Raw genomic sequence first — 11,493 nt, 5'->3', positions numbered from 1 at the left:
ATTCATGTCCATTATATTTTTTTCTTTCCAGACTGCATTTTTAGGAAACGAAATTGTAGTTAGTACTTTCCTACATAAGCAAGATGATTTACTGACTCTGTGGCAATTATGTGCAGAGCTCATTGTTATTCTCTTGATAAATGCACCGAAATTTCCCCATCAGGTTCATCTAAAAACTAGTACATCGTGCTCTGATGGAGTCAAAGGAAAGAGGGGAGGTATTCTTGCCAGGCATTGGTAACCCTATTCAACCCACCTGAGAAATAAGTGTAACCAGATCTTGAGTGGCTCTGGGATCATGTCATTGAACAATGTAACTCATATCATCTATATCATCTTTAGGAAGAACCATTTCCAAGAACAACTTTAAATATTCTGACATGAGTGCATACAATAATGAGTCTGCCTGTGAAGACAAATATTTTTAAGTGTATCTTCATTGCTTCCATATAAATTTATGGTTAATAATTAATAGATTTTAGCTTATACGTAAAGTCTTTCAAGAAATCCTTTACCTAAGAATTTTGGAAAAATATTTTATGTATTTCAAAGCATCAATTTGCAAATGGCATAATCCTAGGACTAAACCTGCTGGGCTTTACTTTTTTTTAAGGATCTAACAAAAGAGAAGTGTGATGACATTTCTTGTAATTTAGGATTTATTAATTTATGTTTTTCTTACAAAAATTATTCTGAATAACTGCCATATTCTTCATAATCAATGTGTGTAGTTCATCCCCTACTTCAAAAAAATCCAAATAAGTATGCTTTAAATTTAATCATTTAAAATTTTACACACTTTTCTTGCTCTTCTACAAACTTATTACATTTTACAGCTTAGAAAATATTTTACTTGCACTTTCAATTAACAAAGATTTATCCTTATATTTTTCCAATTCATTTTTTCTTTAAATTGAAGATATTCATTTTGTGGGTTTCAAAATCCACAATGACTAAAAGATTCTGGAGATAAAGTGTGTCACATTTACTTTTCCTTATCCACACATATATATAATATGAAAATTCACATTTGTTTTTAATTAGACTTACTCTGCTTTAAATTTATATTTATTGCAGATTTTGCTAGTTCCGTTACATGTATGTATATTACACATGGACAAATACCACTGCCCTTAGTACCCAGAATACATTCTATTCTCATTGCTCTAGTGTTCAGATGTGACTTACTAGGAGCTCACCAGGAAAACACATAGCTCTGGCTGTGTAACACAGTTTAGATTTCTCCTTATTACACTAGAATCATCAAAATACATCCTTTAATTTGCAATGTAGTTCATCATAAAACAAAAACATTTCCTCACTTTTGCCATCATTTTTTATTTCCCTATTCATCCTATAAAACCAGAAATAAACATTTGATAAAGCTTTATTTTGCACTTAGCAGTTCTTGGATGGATGATTACCTTTAAAATGTAGTAAGACGGTGTCGCTTAAAGGATTGCCATTTATACCTAAAAATTAACTGCAAATTAAGTGGCTACTGATGTAAAAAAAAAAAAAGAATTAAACAAACAAATTCAAATCGAATTCAGTGTTTCTAAGAAGCAGGGAAACCACATATCACATCAATTTGCTGCTTCCGAGGTCAGTACTAAGATCAGAGAGCCCCACTGTATGATACAATTGGAAGATAAAGACACATTACTTCCCAGGGAAGCTTTGTCTGAAGCTTTAGCACAAGTGGGTCAAGTTCCCAGTGATCCTTTGCGCCTGTCTAATTAATGACTGTTGCATTTAGTTTGCCTGAGACTTTATGATTATATACCCCCTCCCACTCCAAATAAAACAATCTTACACACACCAAAATTATCCTATTAAGTGTTCTCATTTCCAGAGTTTGCAGTAAGAATAGGCTTTAAAAATCTCATAATAATGGTAAAAAAAAAAAAAAACAAGATTGTCCTCCTTCATATTTATTCGATTGTCTAGAAATTCTGTTTTCCAGAAATAAGGCTTTTCTCCCTAAATGTTAAGCACACAAATAACCTGAGATCACTTCAAATACTAACCAGTGGGAGAAAGGATTACACTCTACAAGCGTGTGTTTGAATGGTCAGAAATTGACTTGAAATGTAAAATTAATGATCATTTACTCTGGAGTTTTATGTGAGTATTGCATAAGTCCGTGGTAATGGAGCCACTGTGGTGTAACCGTACAATGATGCATTGTTTCATTTCCCACGTTTCTGTGTATATGTTACTGTTTTCAGTTTCATTTGTCAGCAAATGTCTGTTTACCCCGCTTCCTGTTATTAATTATGGGAAACAGGTTTTCTTGAAATATATTAGAGACTCTTTTAACTCTTGTCCAGACACTTCCAAGGCAAGATATTGATGATTCCTTTAATGTCTGTACAAAGCCGGAAACTGAGTTAAAATACATTGTTGTCTCACATAGCTTACAACTTCTTATCTCTCCCAGAAAAAAAAAAAGGACAAAAAATAATAAACAAATCACAGCAGCTTCTATTCCTAAGACTAGACACGGAGATAACAGAGTTGGATACTTTCTTCAGTGGCCACAACAATTAATTAACATTTCACACTGTGAATTCTGAACTCAACCCACAAAAATGTTTCAATGATCAACTCATAGTAAAGTGCTAAAACACAATAAGATATATTCTAACGTAAGTGAATCCATAAAGAGACAAAAATACTGATCATATTATTGGTGTATTACAAAGCTTTTTATGTAGAAACATATGGTCAGTCCATCTAGCTCTGTGTCTTTGAAATAGGAGCAAATATACTTGTATGCATTAAAATCATAAAGGAGCCAAAACATCTGGAAGTTTTAGAAGAAAAGCAAAATAGTTATGGGAGGAAAGTCCAGATTAGAAAATGCAGATGTTTAATTGGGCTGTCAGTTATGTTACTAGGAAATAAGGGCAGAAATAACCAGAAGCCACTGGTGGAAAATTAAAATAGTTTCATGAGCCATTGCCAAGCTAAAAGCAATGAAATCGGTAACATAATATGGACAGGGGCTTTCTAAACTGAGATCTGAAAATGTTACCATGTGCAATTTTGTAAATTAGCCATCTCCAAAAAAAAATCTTTTTCATTAAAGCACAATAAAAGTTTTTCAGACTCTCCTTTCTCTCTTCAGTCATTAACATCGGGCAGTTATTTGGAGTTTGGCTTTCATCAATGACAAGCTCTCCCCCCACTCTCCTCACCCCGTTTGTGAGACCCTCTAATACTGCTGAGTGGCCAGAAATTACAGATGCAAGAAAAGCTGACAAATGACTGCCAGGCCCCTCCCCCAGTGCCTCGATAGTCAAAGCCCCTGCCAGAACATGCCTGAAAGCAGTACACGGAGAGACAAAGACACAAAGATTCCATTTTCTCAGTGAAAATAGATTTCATGTGTAAAACACTAGTGAGAAAAAATTGAAAGCTGACACATATGTGCAATTTTAGAGAGGCAGGGCTGAATATTTCAAGAAGATTGAAATTGCATTTGATTGCATCAAAGCCTAACAAATGTTGTTTAACCTAAAAGTCTTTTCAGTCTGTAAAAAGACATTCAGTGGCAAGATATTTTATTTTTTTAAGCACATGGTTAAAAAAGAAAAAAGAATCTTGAGCTCAGTAGAGAGATGTTGATTACATACTACTGTTGCATAAAGAATTAACACTGGCTCACATCACTGGGTCTACAAAATAAAGGGGGAAAGTTAAAAAAAAAAACCTATTGAATCAAAGGGTTCAGAAAGATAATATTAAATCCTTATGAGTATGTTTCCTATAAAAAGAATCCCTTCCCAGCAGCCCCAGGGTATCATTACTGGAGAGGAGAGGCAGCGAGTGGTTTATTAGAGATTCAAACCTTGGCATCTGAGCCTTGCCAAGCATGCAAGTTTTAGCTTGTGAGCCCAGGGCCCTTGGCTTACACAGTCCCTTCTGGCATCTAACAGTGAGGGCCGTCTGGTTGGTCTCCACACGCCAGGCAGTGTGTGGGTGCAGGGGCTCAGCCTGGGAGACAAAGGAAGATCATCACTTGCTATGGAAGGTCATGCTTTGTGTTTTTCTTCCTACCTAGATTCATACAGGCCAGGGTAACATTTAGAGATGAAAAGAGAAATATGTGAAAAAGGAAGAAATAACAAAATCAATCAGGGAATCCATCCATAACGTATCTTCAAGTGATATTATAAATAAATACGCAGAGAAAGAGGGGAAGAGAGAGAGAGACAGAAAGAGAAAGAGAGAAATGGAGAGAAAGAGAGAGAGGTCAAAGGTTTGATTTAAAATAATCTTTTCAGGGGCGCCTGGGTGGCTCGGTCGGTTAAGCGCCAACTTCTGCTCAGGTCATGTTCTTGCACTCCGTGAGGAGCATGGAGCCTGTTTCAGATTGTGTCTCCCTCTCTCCCTCTCTCTGCTCCTTCCCCGCTCATGCTCTCTCTCTCCTTCTCTCTCTCTCTCCCTCTCTCTCTCTCTCTCCTCTCTCTCTCTCTTTCAAAAGTACAATAAACATCTAAAATTAAAAAAAATAATAATCTTTTGAGGGCTGCTTGGGTGGTTCAGTCGGTTAAGGGTCCAACTTCAGTTCAGGTCATGATCTCCTGGTTTGTGGGTTCAAGCTCCACGCCAGGCTCTGTGCTGACAGCTCCGAGCCTGGAGCCTGTTTTGGATTCTGTGTCTCCCTCTTTCTCTACCCCTCCTCTGTTTGCTCTCTGTGTCTCTCAAAAATAAATAAACATGAAAAAAATTGAAAAAAAATCTTTTCATGCAAGGAAGGGATTTCTCCCACCTGCCTTCTTAGATGTTTAACTTTGGTTTGTGTTTGTAAATCTTTAACTTCATATACCATGCAAAGCAAATTCAGTATATGAAAAGTGACTGAGGTCATTTTTGTTTATTTTTTAAAAGTTTGTATTGAAGTATAATTGATATACAATATTCTGTTAGGTTCAGGTGTACATCATAGTCATTTGCTATGTTTAGTTACTGTCACCATAGAAAGTTATTACAATGTTATTGACTATATTCCCGATGCTGTACATTATATACCCATGACTTACTTATTTTGTAACTGTAAATTTGTGTCTCTTAATCCCCTTCACTTATTTTGCAAACCTCCTAAACCCTCCTTACTCTGGTACCCAATAGCTTATTTCCTGCGTCAGTGAGTCTATTTCTGTTTTTTTTATTTGTTTTGTTTTTTTAGATTCCACACATACGTGAAATCATACGGTATTTGTCTTTCTCTACCTGACATATTTCACTTTGCATAATACCCTGAAGGTCCATCCATGTTGTCACAAATGGCAAGATTCCATTCTTTTTATGGCTGAGTAATATTTTATTGTACATATACACCACATCTTCTTTATCTGTTCATTTATGGATGGACACAAGTTGCTTCGATATTTTGGCTATTGTAAATAATGTTGCAAGGAAGAAAGAGGTACATATATATATATATATATTTTTTTTAATTGGTGCTTTTATTTTCTTAGATACTTACTCAGAAATGGAATTGCTGGATCATATGGTATATATGTTTTTTAATTTTTTGACGAATCTCCATACTCTTGACCAGCGTGGCTCTACCAATGTACATTTTCACCAACAGCGCATGAGGGTCCTCTTTTCTCCACATCCTTGCCAACACTTATTATTTCTTGTGTTTTTGATACGAGCCATTCTGACAGGTGTGAGGTGATGTCTCATTGTGGCTTTGATTTGCATTTCCCTGATAATTAGTGATGTTGAGCATCTTTTTGTGTGTCTGCTGGGTATCTGTATGTCTTCTTTGGAATAATGTTCTGTTTAGGTCCTCTGCCCTTTTTAAAATCAGGTTGTGGGAGGTTATATTAAGCTGTGCACATTCTTTATAATTTTGAATATTAACCTCTTATCAGATGTATGATTTGCAAATATCTTCTTCCAATCAATAGGTTGCTCTTTCGTTGATGGTTTCCTTAGCTGTGTAAAAAAATGTTTTAGTTTGATGTAATCCCATTTGTTTATTTTAGCTTTTTTTTTGCCCTTGTCTGAGGGGACTGGTTGCCCCCAAATATTTCTAAGACCGATGTCCAAGAGCTCACTGCTTATGTTTTTTTCTCTCTCAAATTGGGCCTGCTTGCAATCTTGACCCAATCCATTCAATAGCATGCTGTCCTTCATAGATAGGCTCAATATTTGCCGAATAGTTGGAATTTACTTAATATGTGTTGAAAGTGTTAGACCATTAATAGGTTAAAACGTAGTTAATACCAGCTGTCAAGGGTTATAGACCAAAGAAGAGTGCTGGGAATATTTTAATTAAAAAAATTACAATAAAGTTTTTAAAAATTGAGGACACATTTTGTACTCTGCCACTCCCTTTGAAGCCCCTATAGTTCTTAAACCCCTTTCATCAATAGGAATATCAGACAGAGAGAGAGAGAGAGAGAGAGAGAGGGAGGAAACTACTTCATAGTCTCATAAGAGACGGCTGGGGGGAAATGAGGATATTAGGTAATTCTTATGACCACTAAAATGCTTTGCACAAACTTTTTATTCCCACAATATTCATATCAGGATGCATTCTAGCTATCCTTTCCCATCAAATCAAAATACTAGACAGCATTTTGAACAAGATATTTATAACATTAATAAAACTGATATTTCAACTAGGATATTAAAAATAATCTAAGAGTTAAAAGTGTTCACCTATTTGCCATCAAAAAAGAGTGGAATATATATTTGGGAGCTTGGGAGCATAATTTATTATGCATATTCAACCCTCTGTAATTTTAGTGAGTTTCTGAGTCTCAGTTTCCCTGTTTATAATATGAGGAATTTTGCCAGTCATAGGAAATTGGGGATTAATCTTCTAAGCCGGTGTTGGCTCCAAAGTGCTAACATGCAATGTGCTCAGTGGGACGGGAGTGCAAAACTTTTACTGTGTTTTTATTTATTTGTTACTGTTTATTTTTGAGAGAGAGAGCGAGAGCGAGAGAGTGAGAGTTTGTGTATATGAGCAGGGGGAGGGGAAGAGAGAGGGGGAGGAAAGAGAATCTCAATACAAGCTCCACATTGAGTATGGAGCCCTACGTGGGGCTTGAACCCACCAACTGTGAGATCGTGACCTGAGCTGAAATCAAGAATAGGGCACCTCGGGGCACCTGGGTGGCTCAGTCAGTTGGGCATCAGACTTTGGCTCAGGTCATGATCTCACAGCTTGCGTGTTCCAGCCCGTGTCTGTGCTGGAAGCTGGGAGCCTGGAGCCTACTTCAGATTCTGTGTCTCCTTCTCTCTCTGCCCCGCCCCCACTCGCACTCTATCTCTCCCTCAAGAATAAGTAAACATTAAAAAAAAAAAAAAAAGAATAAGGCACTTAACCTACTGAACCACCCAGGCACCCACTGTTGTGTTTCAATTTTTAAGGTTTAATATGAAGAGAAATCTCATGTCATTAATAGAGATAGGAAGTCCCCGGTGAATTCAGTAAAATAAATCAGGCAAAAACTATGTAATTACCACACCACAGACCGGTTAATTGATGTCTTGGTACACATTTCAGAATGTTTCTGTAACGTTGAATCTGATACTCTGTGATTTCAAATTTCTTGAAGTACATGTCACATATTTACATTAACTTTCTCCCCCCGGTAGTCATTTTTCTGCTAAGTGGATATGCACAGAGTAGCTGAGTGAGCCAGAATGAATCAGCATAAGGTCCAAAACTCTGAACAGAAAGAACTAGTTATCTTAGGCCCCGCCCCTCCCTGCCAAGCAAGAACTAGTTATCTTAGGCCCCGCCCCTCCCTGCCAAGCCCACCGCCTCAGAAGACTTGGGAATAGCAGCGGAGGATGTGCGAAGTGGTTCAATACACGTCCTAGCGGTCCCAGCCCAGGACAGTGTCATCCACCTCTTAAGTTGTGCTTCCTCAGTCCCCAGCGCATGACCTCAGGTGCCGATGAACCCAGAAGAAAATTATGAAAATAAAGCATGTTGTTATATGGAGGATATTGGGGAAACTATTGATAATCTTTTAACAGAAATATATCCTTGGAGACAGAATATGTATGTCTAACCTGAAAAGATCAACAAACTTATTAATTCTAAACAGTGTTTCCTAGAATAATTTTTTAACCAAATAACAGGATTCCCTAATTCAGTAGTAAAAAGGAAAATAATACAAGTTCTTGTCCTCATTTAACCTAATTGAAAGGGAGAACACCAATTTGCTTTGTCACATTCAATATTTTCCTTTGGAAAATTCAACTGCTATCATAGACTAGAATAATGATATAAAATAGCATTATATTATTTAGACAAATTAGTCTCTTTAGAGAAATTAGATGATGAAAACAAAGCAAAGATATTTAATATGTCTGGGAATAAAATCTAGATTATCTATCAATTGTACTAACAGTAGGTAATATTATAAAACCTTTTGAAACATGGAGAATACATCCGAAGGAAAATGAATCCTTATAATTAATTAGCATATTGAAGGTAGCCAAAAGTGTTTGTTTTATATTTTCAGGGGTTTCTGGTTTTTGCTTGACATTTTATGGGGAAACCCAGACAATGTTTTCTAGGGCCAAATTAGTAGCCTTAGAAAAGAAAAAAAAAAAAACTTAGGCTATGAAAAGTTTGTAGATCTCTGTGGATTGTTGGATTGGAAAACATCCCCATACGAGGATAAAAATCAATTTTAGCTAATTTGCTTAGCATGGCTTGAGTTTCACATAATATCTCTTTTTGTTTTGTACAGGGATCTTGGCAAAATTAGCAACAAATCCATAAAGGAAACTGAAAGCAATTGGATCTCCATCTTCAGTCGCAGTCCCACAAAAGTTGGAGAAATACGTTGTCTCCAAAGAGGATACAGCTGTACCCTAAAATTAGGACATAATTAAGGTATGAAATTTCTTCTAGTTCATTTCTTTAGTTTGGTTGCAATGCTTTGTTCTTTCCATTACAGATAATTTTTTCTTTTTTTTCCCCCAGTCTCTCTCTCTCTCTTCCTTTTCTTCCTCTCATTAGCAAATGTCTTTTATAATTGATCTTGTTTACTGTCCTTTCATCAAATATATGCCACATCACTCAGGCGAGCCATCTGACAGGGCACCTAAATACACATTAGAAAGTACTGGGAGCCATGCGTCACTTTGACTGTCTCATCAGGGCAGTTATAATAAGCATCTTGATGCCACTGAAGGCAATGCTGTATTCAGATAATAGCCTTCATTTTTATCCTTTTTAAATATAAAAGTAAACCTTGAAGTATTTGAAGGACCTAACTAAACAACACACATGTGGAAACAGACCAGGGAGCCTTTGAAAAAAAAAATCTCTATGTAAAATCTGTAAAGAATCTTAGCAGTTTTTCAAAAAGACCTCCAGATACATGATGCCTGTGAATAAGACACATGACCACCTTAATTATGAGAATCATTATTGTAGGCCCTCTGGGCCATTTTTGCTCCCAGCAGGATTTTTCTTTCCTCATCCAGAGTTTCCGGGGATGTCTACTATTCTCTGTGTGTAAAGCACATTTAAGTGGTCCCACAAAGCTGCACTAATTAAATACACACACACACACACACACACCAATAACAACCAAAAAAAAAAAAAAACAAAACACTTTGTCAAGTGGTCAGACAGACTGGAACTAGAGGATTATAGGTAAGAGGGATAAAATGAAGGGTTGAAAGCCATAATTTCTATTTTTGTGGTGGTAACCGCATCAGCTGTTGGAGTCAGGCAGTTTAAAGATATGGCTACTTAAGCATAGAGTCTGGGAAGAATGCCCTTCAAAATGTAACAGTAAATCAGGCCTTCAGTGGTAAAGATGCAGTAAATGTTGGGGATTCCTTGCTGGATCCCTTTTCCAGTTGTCCGGCTTCTTTCCTCTTTCCCACACCCGTGTCTCCCACTTCCCATTTGATTCCATGCCTATCTTTGACAATTCCATCTATTACTTTCTTTCTCATATATATATATATATATACATATATATATATATGTATTTATATGTATTTATATTTTATATTTATATGTATTTGTACATATTTATATTATTTATATGTATTTATATTTATATGCATTTATATTTTTATTTATATATTTATATATGTTTTTAAGCCTTCTATTTTAATCTTAGTTGCTTGGCCTTTAACTACCAATCCCATTCTCTGTGCTGCTAGAAAACAGAGAACATGTTATAAAAGGAGACACTGCATCTCAAAGGGTTCCTTCATTTGGCCAGAGACTAGTTCATTCTTGAACATGATGTGGCTTTAGATTTTCAGAAAAAGCCCCTTCCTTGGGGTAGTTTTGAAGAACATGTAGATACATATGGGTGTCAGGCAATCAAATTTGTAGATGCAGTAATTTGAAGAATGAATTATTATAGTGACAGGATCGCCCATAAAATGATAAGAAATATAGAGGTCTTTCTAGCTTACATAATACTGACTATGATCTTGAGAGTTTCATTCCATAATTTGGCTTTATCCTTATTTTTATTGGAATTAACAGAATCAGAGAGTTGGTAGAAAGCATAGAAATTTTGTAATACAGCTCTCATATTGAAATGAAGAAAATGAAGCCCAGAAAATAATCTGTTCTAAGTCATTCTGTTTGTCTATAAATGTCATTGGTTTAATTTTAGTTTTGCATATATTTAGACAAAGAAAATATTTTCCCAGAAACTGGTTGCAAATCTTTGAGATGAGATATAACCATTAAAATACATATGCAGTAAAATAAAACTATCATTCAGTAGTCGATAACATATATTGAAAATGCCTGGGGATATTACTCATATAATAAAACGTACTTTCATTGTTAATATATTATCTGACTTCTATGTATGTATAATATGTAAGCCAGCTCAAATTATCTATATAAATGAACATTATTTTTGTATACAAATATAATCCCCTTTTGATGTTTTTATGTTCTGATTATATATTACTCACAGTTTTGTAATTTTAACCAGAAAAAAAAAAAAAAAAAAGGATTGCCCAGAAGAAAAGAAGGTAAGTTATTTCATAAGTTGGGTTGGAAAGTCAGAAGTTCTTTTTCCATTACTAACATTGTGTTCTTAAAAAAATAAGACAAATTCTTATTTTTTCACTTATAAGTATCCCTATAAGAATTGGCAGAAGTGGGGGTGAGGAGGAAATCCACTGTAGACAGTTAGACCTTATTATTAGAGGCAGTTGGTGGTATCCTATAGAAAAAATAGTATATTCTTGAAGACATAACTACTTAATGTTTAAAAAAACCCTAAGGTATCATGCATACAAAAAACATTTATAAAACAAAGCTTTTAAATTTTTAATTATACCCCTAAGCTGACTTTCTAGTTCTCTAGGATATCAAGGCATAAAAAAGGAAAGAAAGAAAGAAAGACAGAAAGACAGAAAGAAAGAAAGACAGAAAGACAGAAAGAAAGAAAGACAGAAAAACAGAAAGAAAGAAAGAAAGAAAGAAAGAAAGAAAGAAAGAAAGAAAGA

General features: G+C 35.5%; 1 long non-coding RNA gene across 1 annotated transcript in view; it reads left to right on the top strand.

The window, feature by feature from the left end:
- The window catches only part of LOC125925373 (uncharacterized), a 63,629-nt gene that overhangs the window by 29,571 nt on the left and 22,565 nt on the right, over positions 1–11,493 (top strand). Inside the window, exon 2 of the long non-coding RNA XR_007458811.1 lies at positions 8,742–8,887. This is a non-coding gene — a long non-coding RNA (uncharacterized LOC125925373). The remainder of the gene's footprint in view (positions 1–8,741; positions 8,888–11,493) is intronic.

Source organism: Panthera uncia, chromosome F1, assembly GCF_023721935.1.
Source record: "Panthera uncia isolate 11264 chromosome F1, Puncia_PCG_1.0, whole genome shotgun sequence".
Lineage (NCBI taxonomy): Eukaryota > Metazoa > Chordata > Mammalia > Carnivora > Felidae > Panthera > Panthera uncia.
The sequence above is the reverse complement of the archived record's forward strand: the minus strand, read 5'-3'. Positions and strand labels throughout refer to the sequence as shown.